This window comes from Carassius gibelio, chromosome B23 (assembly GCF_023724105.1).
Source record: "Carassius gibelio isolate Cgi1373 ecotype wild population from Czech Republic chromosome B23, carGib1.2-hapl.c, whole genome shotgun sequence".
NCBI lineage: Eukaryota > Metazoa > Chordata > Actinopteri > Cypriniformes > Cyprinidae > Carassius > Carassius gibelio.
The window spans coordinates 23,002,826-23,014,709 of NC_068418.1; the positions used below are offsets into that span (position 1 = coordinate 23,002,826).

Genomic DNA, 11,884 nt, shown 5'->3' on the forward strand with positions numbered 1-11,884 from the left:
ATCTGTAATGGCTTGCTATAAATGACACGTAAAAAAACAGGCTTCAGCTTATAAATGTTTCTGTTGATGCATGCGCATTCTGGCTTCCCAGACATTACAAAACATGGAAAAAAAAACCCCCTGGACAAATCATTCACTCTTGTTCAACGCGATTGCTGTATATGAGCCGTAATGTATTCCGTCATAACCTGGGTGCTGCTGATATCTGTGTTTAAACTAAACTCATTTAAGCTTTGTCAGTTTAAACATTTAAGAGCCAGAGGCAGCGAGTTCGCGCGCGCAGTGAGAAGATTTGTGCATGCGTATGGCAAGCCAAAAGGGTCAGAATTACGCCTAGATTAAACGCGTTTGCATACAAAACGCCGTTTTTTACGGCGTTTAAAACGGTATTAGCACCGTCAAATACGCCGTCCTTATAGCAGACGCCGTAAAAAACGCGCGTAAACCGTAAAAAACGCCGCAAAAAACGGCGTTTTAGTGTTTGTAAAAAGCGCCGCTTTTAACGCCGTCGGCTTGCCACAGGACGCCGTAAAAAACGCCGTTCTGAATGCACAAAAGCGCGCGTTATTTACGGCGTTTTCCTTGTAGTATAATGAGCCACGCTCGCTGATTTCCACAGCCAGTAATAATGAACTGTTCTCATCCAATCAATGATGACCTGACTCAGACCAGACTAGTTTACATCCGAGTTCGATTGTTATTTTAATCACTCGATTGGTTGGTTGGTTGATATGAAGATGGCCAGGAGAATCTTTATTTTGCGTTGTCAGCAGAAGCTGAACAATTGCACTCGACAGCTGACAGAAGATTCTGGTGTACTACAATCAACTTTAGTGAGGTAAGGATTGCTTTGTTTCAGATTATATAAAACATGGGCGCTGTCCTGCAACCATTTTTCTCCAACTGCAATTAAACACACCTGATTCAGCTAATCAAGCCCTCAACAGCATACTGGAAACTTCTAGTCCGGTGTATTGCAAGTTGAGCTAAACTCTGCAGGACAGTGATCTTCTACGACTGAGTTAAGACACCCCTGTTTCTGAACCTTGGATTTGTGTGCTGTCTTTAGCACTAAGTTGAATGCTCTTATTCTATTCTTAATTATCTCTTTTATTATATTGCTGAACATTTTGCATCCTGAAAATTCAGTACTTATAAGTGGCTTTCTTTTTTTTTAAGGCTAGAAACAATGTAGAGAAGCATTGAATGGGCGAGAGGAAGGCTGATCACTGCACCAGAAGCAGACGAGTTACTCCAAGATCTCAATGAATATATAGCAGAGGTACAAAAGCATAGGCAGCATGGACAACAAGGTAAGTAATTTCTAAACTATTTGTCTTCTGTCTAAACCCTCTAGCTATAGCTTTCAAAATGTCTGTCTAGCAGGTTCTAAGTATAAAAGATCCCATATTAACTTTTAGTGAAGATTAATTGAAATGGTGAACTGAATTTATTACATTAGCCATTCTGACAAGATTATCTCTGATTGAGATAAAAAATCTTAGTACATTTTAAAATCCTTTTTTTTTTTTCTTTTGGCCTAATATTGTATAAACTATTGTGGCCTAAAGCAGATCATAGATTTACAATAATTTATTGTTGCAGCCAGTTCCAGTTATCAGGCTCCACTCTGATCGAGGTGCACCCCATTACAGCATCACCAGAGAGCAACTTTCTTTTCTGAGGACATGTGGTTTTAGTCTTCCTTCAATAGCAGAGATTCTGCAAGTGTCTCTGGCTACCGTCAAACGCCGCATGGAAGTAAGTTTGGTTTTAGAATTAGCTTTTTATGACTTGTCATGCATGAAAAGAGCATTTAGAATGAATTGTTCAAAATTAGTTTAAGCAACAATACTTATGTTTACATGTTTGTTCCAGGAGATTCCATTTGAATCGCTCTCTGACTTAATCTGAAATAACCGATGTAGATCACAGACATTGTGGATGGAAATGACCAGCTGGGATCGGAGGCTGTCAGGGCACAGTTACGGGCAGGTGGAAATCGTGTACAAAGACACAGAGTACGCAGGAGCTTGGTTCAAATTAACCCAATTGCAGCAGCACTACGGGCCATGTCACAAAGACCACACAGAAGGTTGTACAGTGTTGCTGGTCCAAACTCCCTGTGGCACCTAGATGGCAACCACAAATTGATAAGGTAGATATCAGATTTTTATTTTTATTTTATTCACGTGGTAACAACCCTATTATGACTAATTGAATCAAATGAAATGTAAGAAAATGGAAAATATTATTTGTTAAGGTACCAGCACAATAACACGCACAGCAAGATATCCTCTAATTATCATTAACAATAAAACCACAGAAAGTATTGATGTAATTTTGTTTTTTTAACTAAATAAAATTGTGTATGATTGAACGGATGAACCCGTCATAGATTGTCACTGGCAAAAGGGATACATTAACCTCATGATTCTGCCCCTTCTAAGGCTAAGGAAAAGCATTGCAGTGGCAATGACAGGGTTTTGTGAGTACTGCATAAACTAAAGAGTTTCTGGAAAAAAAATGTTTGGATTTGGCTGTTTTTGCAGCAAATGACAATCAAATGTTAAAGGGATTGTTCACTCAAATGAAATTCGTCACATTTACTCACCCTTAATATGTTCAACACTTGTATGAGTTTCTTCCCTTGATCACAAAAGAATACACTAAAAAGAACGCTGGTAGCCATTGACTTCCATAGTATAAATACTATGAACTTTGAAAGTTGACTTGTCTTTTAATGTCTCTTTTTTTTATTTTTTTATTTAAAAGCCATTTTTCTCTTATGTTTTAGATGGAGAATTGTCATTCATGGTGTTATAGATGGCTACAGTCATCTCATAGTCTTTCTCCATGCCTCAAACAACAACCACAGCAGCACTGTAATGCCTTCTAGGGTCAGAACAGACCATGGAGGAGAAAACCATGATGTCTGTGTGATGTTGAACATTTTCAGGGGCTCAGAGAGAGGCAGCGCAATAAGAGGCAGGAGCGTTCACAACTAAAGAATTGAGAGGCTCTGGGGTGACATGTGGCGGGGATTGACTAATGTATATTACAATCTCTTTCACTTCCTGGAGGCTGAAGGTATCTCTGACATAGACAAAGAAATGCACATATGGGCTCTTCACTTTGTCTATGTGCCGAGGATCAACAGGTGTTTATCAGCCTTTACTCAACAGTGGAACAACCATGGGCTGAGAACAGAACAACACCAGACACCCATGCAGATATTTGTTCGAGGCTGCCTGGAACAACAAGGACAGCGAACCACTGCAATGGAAGAGATCTTTGGCAGAACAGCTGGACCAGCAGATGAACCTGTTCTTCAGGCACCGGCAGCAGAATCAAGCTTGCAGGAGGCACCAGTGTTTGACTGGCCAGAGGGAGTAGCTGTTCCTCAAAGTGACTTCACATTGGAGAGTGCTGCCTTAGAGCAACTTGTTGCACAAATTAATCCACTTGGTGGTTCAAGGGGACAACTCAGAGTGGATGTCCTTCAAAACATTTTATCTCTTTTGATGTCTCTGAATCCCCAACATTAAAGAAAAATAAATGGTTATTTCTGTAATCACAGATTATGGTCACCACTGACTAATTATATGGACACTGAATTTTTGGTGAGCCAACCACTGAAGTTTGTCGTGGGTGTGGATAGATCCACTTGAAGTTATATTTTGAGTAGCGGTTACAATATTTAAGTATGGTTAAAGGGTTAGCTCACCCAAAAATTAAATTTGTCATTAATTACTCACCCTCATGTTGCCCCAAACCTGTAAGACCTTTGTTTGTCCTCAGAACACAAATTAAGACATTTCTGGTAAAATCCAAGGATGATCCACATAAGCAGCAACGGTACTGCATCTTTTGATGTCCAGAAGGGTATTAAAAGCCATTGATAGTGTTTCAACAATAATATTATAAAGTGACGTGAATAGTTTTGGTGCGCAAAAACAAAACAACTTTTTCAACTATCTAGTGAAGGACGATCTCTGAACAATATTTCACGAAGCTTCAATTCTTTATGAATCTTGTTTAGAATTAATCTCATATTTCATCTAAAATATCTATCATTTGTGTTCTGAGAACTAACGAAAGTCTTACAGGTTTGGTACATTATGAGGGTGAGTAATTAATGACAGAAATTTCATTTTTGGGTGAACTAACCATTTAGGATGGCATGAAATTTTAAAGAAACATCACCAATAGCATGTTCACCATTTGGAACTTGAAAATAAAAGTTTCTATTTCCCACATTAAGTGTCCTCTGATTTACTTATACATCACCAGAAAATATTTACCGGAATTGTCATTTAAAAATGTAAAAATACTTTTTTGGATTATTAAAAATTATTTTTTATATTTCATAAGAACATCCATTTTATATAAAATACTAAAGGTATACTTGAGTTATTAAAGCCAACATTCCTCTCATCTTCTGTAGTTCTTGCATTCCTTGGTGCAGGGGCTGGGTAGGTGGGTTTAAACGCCTCTATTTCATCTGTCAATCACATTAAATACTCAGTGATTTGTTTACAAAGATATGAACAGTAACATTTTACTTAAAGGTATAGTTTGTCATAAAATTCCTTTGTTCTGCTGAACACAACACATTTGAAAATGTCAGAAACCAAACTAAACAGATCTTATTCCTCCATAGTACTTATGTTTCCTACTATGGCAGTCAAAGGGGGATGAGATCTGTTTGTTAAATGACATTATTTCAAATGTCTTGTGTTGAGCAGAACAAAGGAATTTATACAGGTCTATAAAAACCTGTATAGAAGGGTTTAGAATAAATGATGTGAGAATTTTTCATTTTTGGGTGAACCATCCCTTTAATCATTCAGGATTATTGAATATGACATAATTAGTGCAGGGGTGTCCAAACTCTGTCCTGGATAGCCACTGTTCTGCAGAGTTTATCTCCAACTTACCACAACACAACTGCCTGGAAATTTCCTGTAGGTCTAAAAACCTTGATTAGTTGGATCAGGTGTGTTTAATAGGGGTTGGAGCTAAACTCTCAGGACAGTGTCCCTCCAGGAGCAGGATTGGACAGCCCTGGCTTAGTGACTTTAAAATGTTAATTAAGTTTTAGAACACTTAGCCTACACCTTCCCAAAGCCAAGAGATCCTTTTAGGGCAAGGATTTTAATTTAGTTAGGCAGTTTAAATTAGTTTAAATTTGTGTATATTACATAGCTACTATTCTGGACTGACTTCAGTCTTTGTTAAAATGTATCTATCCTTAAAGTTCTGTGTAAGTCAAAAAATGTTCTTTAGCGACTATTTGAAGTTAGACTCTTCTCATTTTAAATTTCTTCTTAATTAAGGCTACTACTACCTTGCCAAATTTTATAATCACAAATGTAAATTTTCAAAGAAGAGAGGTTAGAGTAAGACATTAAATCATTAATTCAAATGGCTGATTCATTCAATGAGGAATAAAGTGAATCATTTAATACCAAAGGCTGCTGTTGCTTGAAGAGGACATTGTTCTGCTGTGGCTTTGTTTGGACTCTTTTTGTCAAAATAGAGCAAAATGAGAAAATAGTTACAATTTTAGTTACTATTAATAGTAAACTCGCTCAAAATACCGTACTTGTTATATTGATTCAGTTCAATAAACATTTGCAAAGGTCCTGCTATTAGGAAAAACCCTCTTCCTCGTGTTTTAATTAACTGTATGTCATAAAATAAATTATATTGCAATTATTTACGAACAACATTTATTTTAAATGCTAAGCCTATAACTTATTTAAAGCAAAACTAAAATCTGAACTTTCTCCTCTCATTTCCATGAGTTAATCGTGACATAGTGTAACATTTGGTTGATAAACTATATACCTATTTATTATGTAAATAATGCTTTTTACTTCTCTTGTGTACTTCTTTGTACTAACGAAGCATTTATTTCATATTAGTATATTACCCTTGTGATTACTCACTGGAGTAATCTAGATACTGTTTTTTGAGTGGCTAGTATGATCCAGCAGTTCACTTCTGGGCTGAACTCCTGTGGCCAGTTGTGGGAGGTGGTGGTTAATAATTTGCTTTTTAGCAAAAGTGCCAAGTGGAATGTTATGACCAAGAGGAGCCTACCTGAAGGATTCCATATGCTTCAACCTGTGCCCTGACTCTCTACCTGCCAAGAGGTGTGTCAGAAGAAGAGGAATTCAGGGAATTAATGCTCCTTGCAATAAAAGGATCTCTCGGATTTGGGAAGGTATAAGCGTCACCTTTTTTTTTCTTTTTTTTTTGTTTCCTTTCAGCTCTGTAAAAAATTGTGGGGAAAGATCTGAATGTATTTGACTGTTAAATAATAAATCAGAAAACAAATTTGGTGTGGAAACTTGGCACTTTTATTTCACCAACATTCCAGAAGACCTAAACACAGACATTGATTCACATGACCTAAAATTAAAATGACTACTACAACATCTTAACATATTTACATATTAAAATAATGACTATTAAAGTATTAAATTTTTTTAAAACTATTAAAGGCACTTATTTGGGTCTATAAAAATGTAAAAACATGACCAACTTTCCCAAAAAAAAATTTGTATGTTTTGGGGACAGTTTTTTTTTTTTTTGGAGTCAAGAAATAAAAACATGAAAGTAATAATGTATAACGGGACATACTCTAAACAAATTTGAAAAGGTTAGGTCTATGTTTTGTCCATTTAATGAAAGTGAACCAGTTTCATCTGTTGGCCCAGCTCTTCTGCCAAATATTTTTTGCATAATTTATTGCATAATAAGTTGGATCCTTGATGACTCTACAAGGGGAAAGAATAAATGTTTTACTGAGAAGTTCTTAAAAAGCATGAATTCATTTTATACCATTTCTTTAAACCAGTGGTTCTCAAACTTTTTATACCAACCACTTCAGAAAATATTTGGCTCTCCAAGCAGCACCATAATGAGCAACATTACATTTCAGCAGCGTAGGCCTAACTATTCAGCTACAGCTCTGCACAGTTTTACACGAGGCAGTTTTATTTATTGTTGTCAGCCACTTCAACATTGTAAATACACAGTTTGAGCATTAACACTGTACTGTGCTTACATACCGGTAAATGAAAAAAAATTATTGAATTAAAATGTGTTGTACCAAAAGTGAAATAAAAACTGTACTGTACTTAGATGTAAAACAACAACAACACAACCAAAAAAAACAACTTTACTCAAATAAAGATCAAATTAAAATTTATTAACGTTCATTAATGTTTCATTTAGTGATTCCTCTTCGTAGCACTAGAGGGAGCCTGAGTACCACTAGTGCTACTCGCAACACACTTTGAGAACCACTGCTTTAAACAATCTTTAATTCATTTAAATTGTACTGACATTTGCGATTATCCAGAAAACACGAACAGAGTATCACGACTCAGATTTGCTCAAAATAAAAATGTAACAGGCAAATATAAAATAATGTGGCACCGACCGAGCAGTTTTAATGAGCAGCATTACAATTGGCCGATTGGAAAACCGTTCATACGTACTGGCTGTATGAATCAGTGGGCGTGGCTCATTATACTATTAGCAAAACGCCGTAACGCGTTCTCTGTGCAACCAAAACGACGTTTTTTACGCCGTCATATGGCAACATGAACGGCGTAAAAAACGGCGTTTTCATACACACTAAAACGCCGTCAAATACGGCGTCACTGGCGTATTTTCGCACGTTTTTTACGGCGTTTGTTATCACAACGACGTATTTTGCGGCGCAGATACTGTTTAAAACTCTGTATTTGACAGAATATTTATTTATTTTTTGTTGTTGTTTAGAACTTACTTAATTTAGTTATTTAATTTATTTTGTTGTGGAGGCAGCATCTTTATTTTCAGTTTAAGTTTTTAATCTAATAGATTTGTTTTATTTTTATTTAAATTTTTATTTTATTTCATTTGAGCCTTTAAAAATTTTTAGCTAACAACATAGCAGCACTGACATGCACATGCAATTGTTTTATGTCACCCACATGCACTTCTCTCTGCTGTTAAAAAAAAATGTTTTTTTATATTTTATTTATTTGAGTGACAAACGGTTTGATTTTATAATTATTAGACTATTATTATTGTTGTTGTTATTTCGTTTTGTTTGAGAAACGGAAAAATTAAATTAAGCTAGATGTTTTTTTCGTGGGTAAAAACAAATAAGCAAATAAACTATTCTTTAATATTTCTTTCACATGCTTGGGCGGCGTTAGGCCCATTTTTAGTCCGATTATTATATATTATTGACTATACATTGCTATCTTTACCTGAATCGAGCCGTGCGTCGCATCGAATCTTTGGGCGTGGGGTATATTCCAGGCTTTAAGGAATAGGCTGCGCTGAGCGTGGGTGTGAGGCTAGGACAATGCAGATAAGAAGCCCAGACGCCACCGACCCTAGAAGTGCAGTGTTGCTCTTTATATGAGATCTATATTTGCAAGAAATATAGTCGCAACAGCCAAACAATATGAAGAAACGATGTGACTAAATTGCAGAGCTGTATCAGATGAACTCTTATTCTGCTTTAGGACAGACAGTGAAGACAGGCTGAGTTGAAAAGTGGCGTTTCAGGGCCGCTCACGCACAAATGCATAAGCTCATTTTTATCCACAAACAAAAAAATACGAAAAATATAGCTTCATTTTCGTTTTTCCGTTTTTCAGACAGAACGAAATATTAATAATAGTGATGTAATAATAATAAAATCAAACTGTCACTCCTCTTTTTTTCTTTTTGTAACTGGTTTGATTTGATCATGTCATATCCTCTTGGTCTGAATGCAGTTATTGGATAGAATATTGTAGTAAGATTGGAGATTAATCCAAATAAGCATGACGTTACAGTAAAAATATTACTATACATTTAAAACAGTGTATTCTTCGAATTTCAGTAGCGTGCAGATGCTCTTTTATGTCAGGACCACGGCGACAGCAGCTTGGACAATCGCTTCGCTTGCTCACATTATGTAATCTATAACTGGAAAATCATACTGTTTTTTATGAAATGTTGTTGAGAAAGAAATGTGTCGTTTTAAGGACGTAACATCTCGTTATTACGAGAAAATATGCCGTTTTAACTAAACAACTCATTATTATCATGAGAGCGGAAAAAAATGATATGTGTGGAAGCAATGCCTCAACGTATATTTGTTTGTTAAACAGCAAATAAACTCCCCTGTATACCAGAATCAGTTTGGAGCGGGGCTCGAACCAGCGGTTGTAGCGGTGTATAGTGGTCAAAAAGACTAGGACCATTGCCTCCAACTTCTGTAGCTGCACAGCTTTTACACACTCTCTGGTCGACTTCCGTTATCATGTATGATTTCTTGTATTGGAAATTAAATGACTCAAAGCAAATTTCGAACCAGCACTTATGTATATACAAAAAAAGGTATTTGGGTAGTAAATGATATATAAACTAGTGTTTGTAATTGTTAAATAATTAACAGTTACATTCAAGTAGGATAAAGATGTGTAATCGGCCTATGTTCAATGTTTGTAGCTATTAAAATATATAAAAAGTTACTTAATATTCCTATCAGTTCACAGGCACTTCTTCCGCTTAAACGATCTGTGGTAAATTAGTCTGGTCTGGTTCTGTTCGTCTTTGATTGGGTGAGAACAGTTCATTATTACTGGCTGTGGAAATCAGCGGGCGTGGCTCATTATACTACAAGGAAAACGCCGTAAATAACGCGCGCTTTTGTGCATTCAGAACGGCGTTTTTTACGGCGTCCTGTGGCAAGCCGACGGCGTTAAAAGCGGCGCTTTTTACAAACACTAAAACGCCGTTTTTTGCGGCGTTTTTTACGGTTTACGCGCGTTTTTTACGGCGTCTGCTATAAGGACGGCGTATTTGACGGCGCTAATACCGTTTTAAACGCCGTAAAAAACGGCGTTTTGTATGCAAACGCGTTTAATCTAGGCGTAATTCTGACCCTTTTGGCTTGCCATAATTCTGACCCTTTTGGCTTGCCATACATGCGCTCATCCGAAGCGCGCAAACCTGCGCCTCAGCACGCGCGCAAATATAAGATCTATATTGAGCAGCTACAATTCATTTTAATCCTATAATTATGCATTATAATTTATTTAAAGTGAATAAATTGTAATGAAAAATAAACATAATGAAATAGCTAAAGTTCAAAATTATCGTATTTGGAAGAAAATTATTACATTTAACAATTAACTACATTTTGACACGACTTGCAAATTAACACTAGGAGTATGGTTGGACAGAAGCAGTGTGACAAAAATACTATCCCATAATTTTGCACAGTAATCTGACAATAAATGTGTCACACCCAGATTTTCATACGCACACCCAGAGTCTCTTTTCTGGCTACACTACTGCTGTATATGATGCTTCCGACAGCTGTAGACAGCATGGCAGCTCACTTGCTTTTGCAACAAAGAACAGGGCTATGCAAAATGCATGACGGTGAACTCTATGTGAGAAATGTGAGCGGTCATGGGAGTGCAGTTGCTATATTATTTGTTCATTTTGAATGTTTGAATGGTGCTGTGAGAGTGAGAGAGGCCGGATTTACTGCATCTCCTTCTGGCAAAGATGAAATGGATTAATAAGTGTGTCTTCCTTCCCAACAGCTGCTTGAGGACATGAGATTTACAGACCGATGGAGAAAGAATCACGAGATTCAATGGGAGATAAAAAGTTCAAGTTCACAACAAGAGAATTATCTCTTTCTCTATCTTACAGTTCATACATCTTGTAGACTTTCTGATATCCTACTGTTTTACTTTCTTAATACACCTTATTAAGGTCTGGTCTTATTAAGAACTATTTCAGACAAATAATCGTCTCAAAATGTAGTAACTTTCTCCAGCTTTGAAAAGTATTTCCTTTTTGGCCAATGAAACACCCTTTTTTATGGTCCAATCAGCTACCAAAGAATAAATTAAAGTCCCACCTTGCAATTTTTCTGAATTTGATTTTATTTCCTTTAAGAAAACTTTTATTCATAACATTAACAAACATAGTCATCAGATTATAGTTAACTTCGACATATAAGCAGTTCATTAAACCATTATATCTTTGTAAGATGATTTTTAAAAGGCTTGTTTGATGATGGTTTTTAACCATATAATGCATTGCAATTCAATGATGATTGAAAGATGAACAAATAAACTTTCCTCAAAAGCCCAATACATCATATTTCTCAATAAAATGATTTATAATCTAGAAAACCTACAGTAAGTGGCTTCAATATGATTAATTTTTAAATATTACTAACAGTATAAAAGTTGTTTTTACTATATGAAATAAAAGGGGGGTGTTTTACAGGACTTTTATTTGCTAAAAAATCAGTTGGATGACAGAAGGCATGTATTAGAATGTGTACAATGGGTTTTTCAGCAATATTCGCATATTTGAATATTTAAAAAAATGAATATGGTTTGTTATATTTAAATGTACAATCTGGTCATCAGTTCGTCTGATACATTTGCGAGTTTTGTCATATACGTTATGACCGATCTCAAGCAGAACTTCACTGACACATTACTCAAATTCTCAAGGGCCGGATACGTTTTCATTTTACCTCATGGTTAAAAGCTATACTTATCTTAGAACAGGTGTGTGTACGGGCCGAACAGGTGTTTGCACATTATTTTGTGGGTGTGATAAAGACTATGATTTGTGACAGTGGAGACTAGCATCAGCAGAACTAAGATTGTGAAGAAATTGCATTAGAACATGAGAAATATTGAAAGTTGTTTCCACTATTCAGTCTTGGGAGACGTTTATATGTATAATTGTACAGCATGTCTTTGTGTTTGTGTGAAAGACAAATAATCTTTTTAACAAATTCTATGTGAGAGTAATGACAAAACAACAGATCCGTTCATTTGCAAAT

General features: G+C 36.0%; 1 long non-coding RNA gene across 3 annotated transcripts; it reads left to right on the forward strand.

The window, feature by feature from the left end:
• Positions 1 to 381: 381 nt before the first annotated feature.
• LOC128011168 (uncharacterized) lies at positions 382 to 4,275 on the forward strand. Of its 3 annotated transcripts, XR_008182489.1 has the most exons (6): positions 382 to 838; positions 929 to 1,021; positions 1,180 to 1,313; positions 1,606 to 1,761; positions 1,879 to 2,158; positions 2,798 to 4,275. It is a non-coding gene; the product is annotated as an uncharacterized LOC128011168 (long non-coding RNA). The 3 variants fall into 3 exon arrangements; XR_008182487.1 differs by having other exon boundaries at positions 385 to 1,021; positions 2,798 to 4,274; XR_008182488.1 differs by lacking the exon at positions 929 to 1,021 and having other exon boundaries at positions 386 to 838; positions 2,798 to 4,274.
• The last annotated feature ends 7,609 nt before the right edge of the window (positions 4,276 to 11,884 follow it).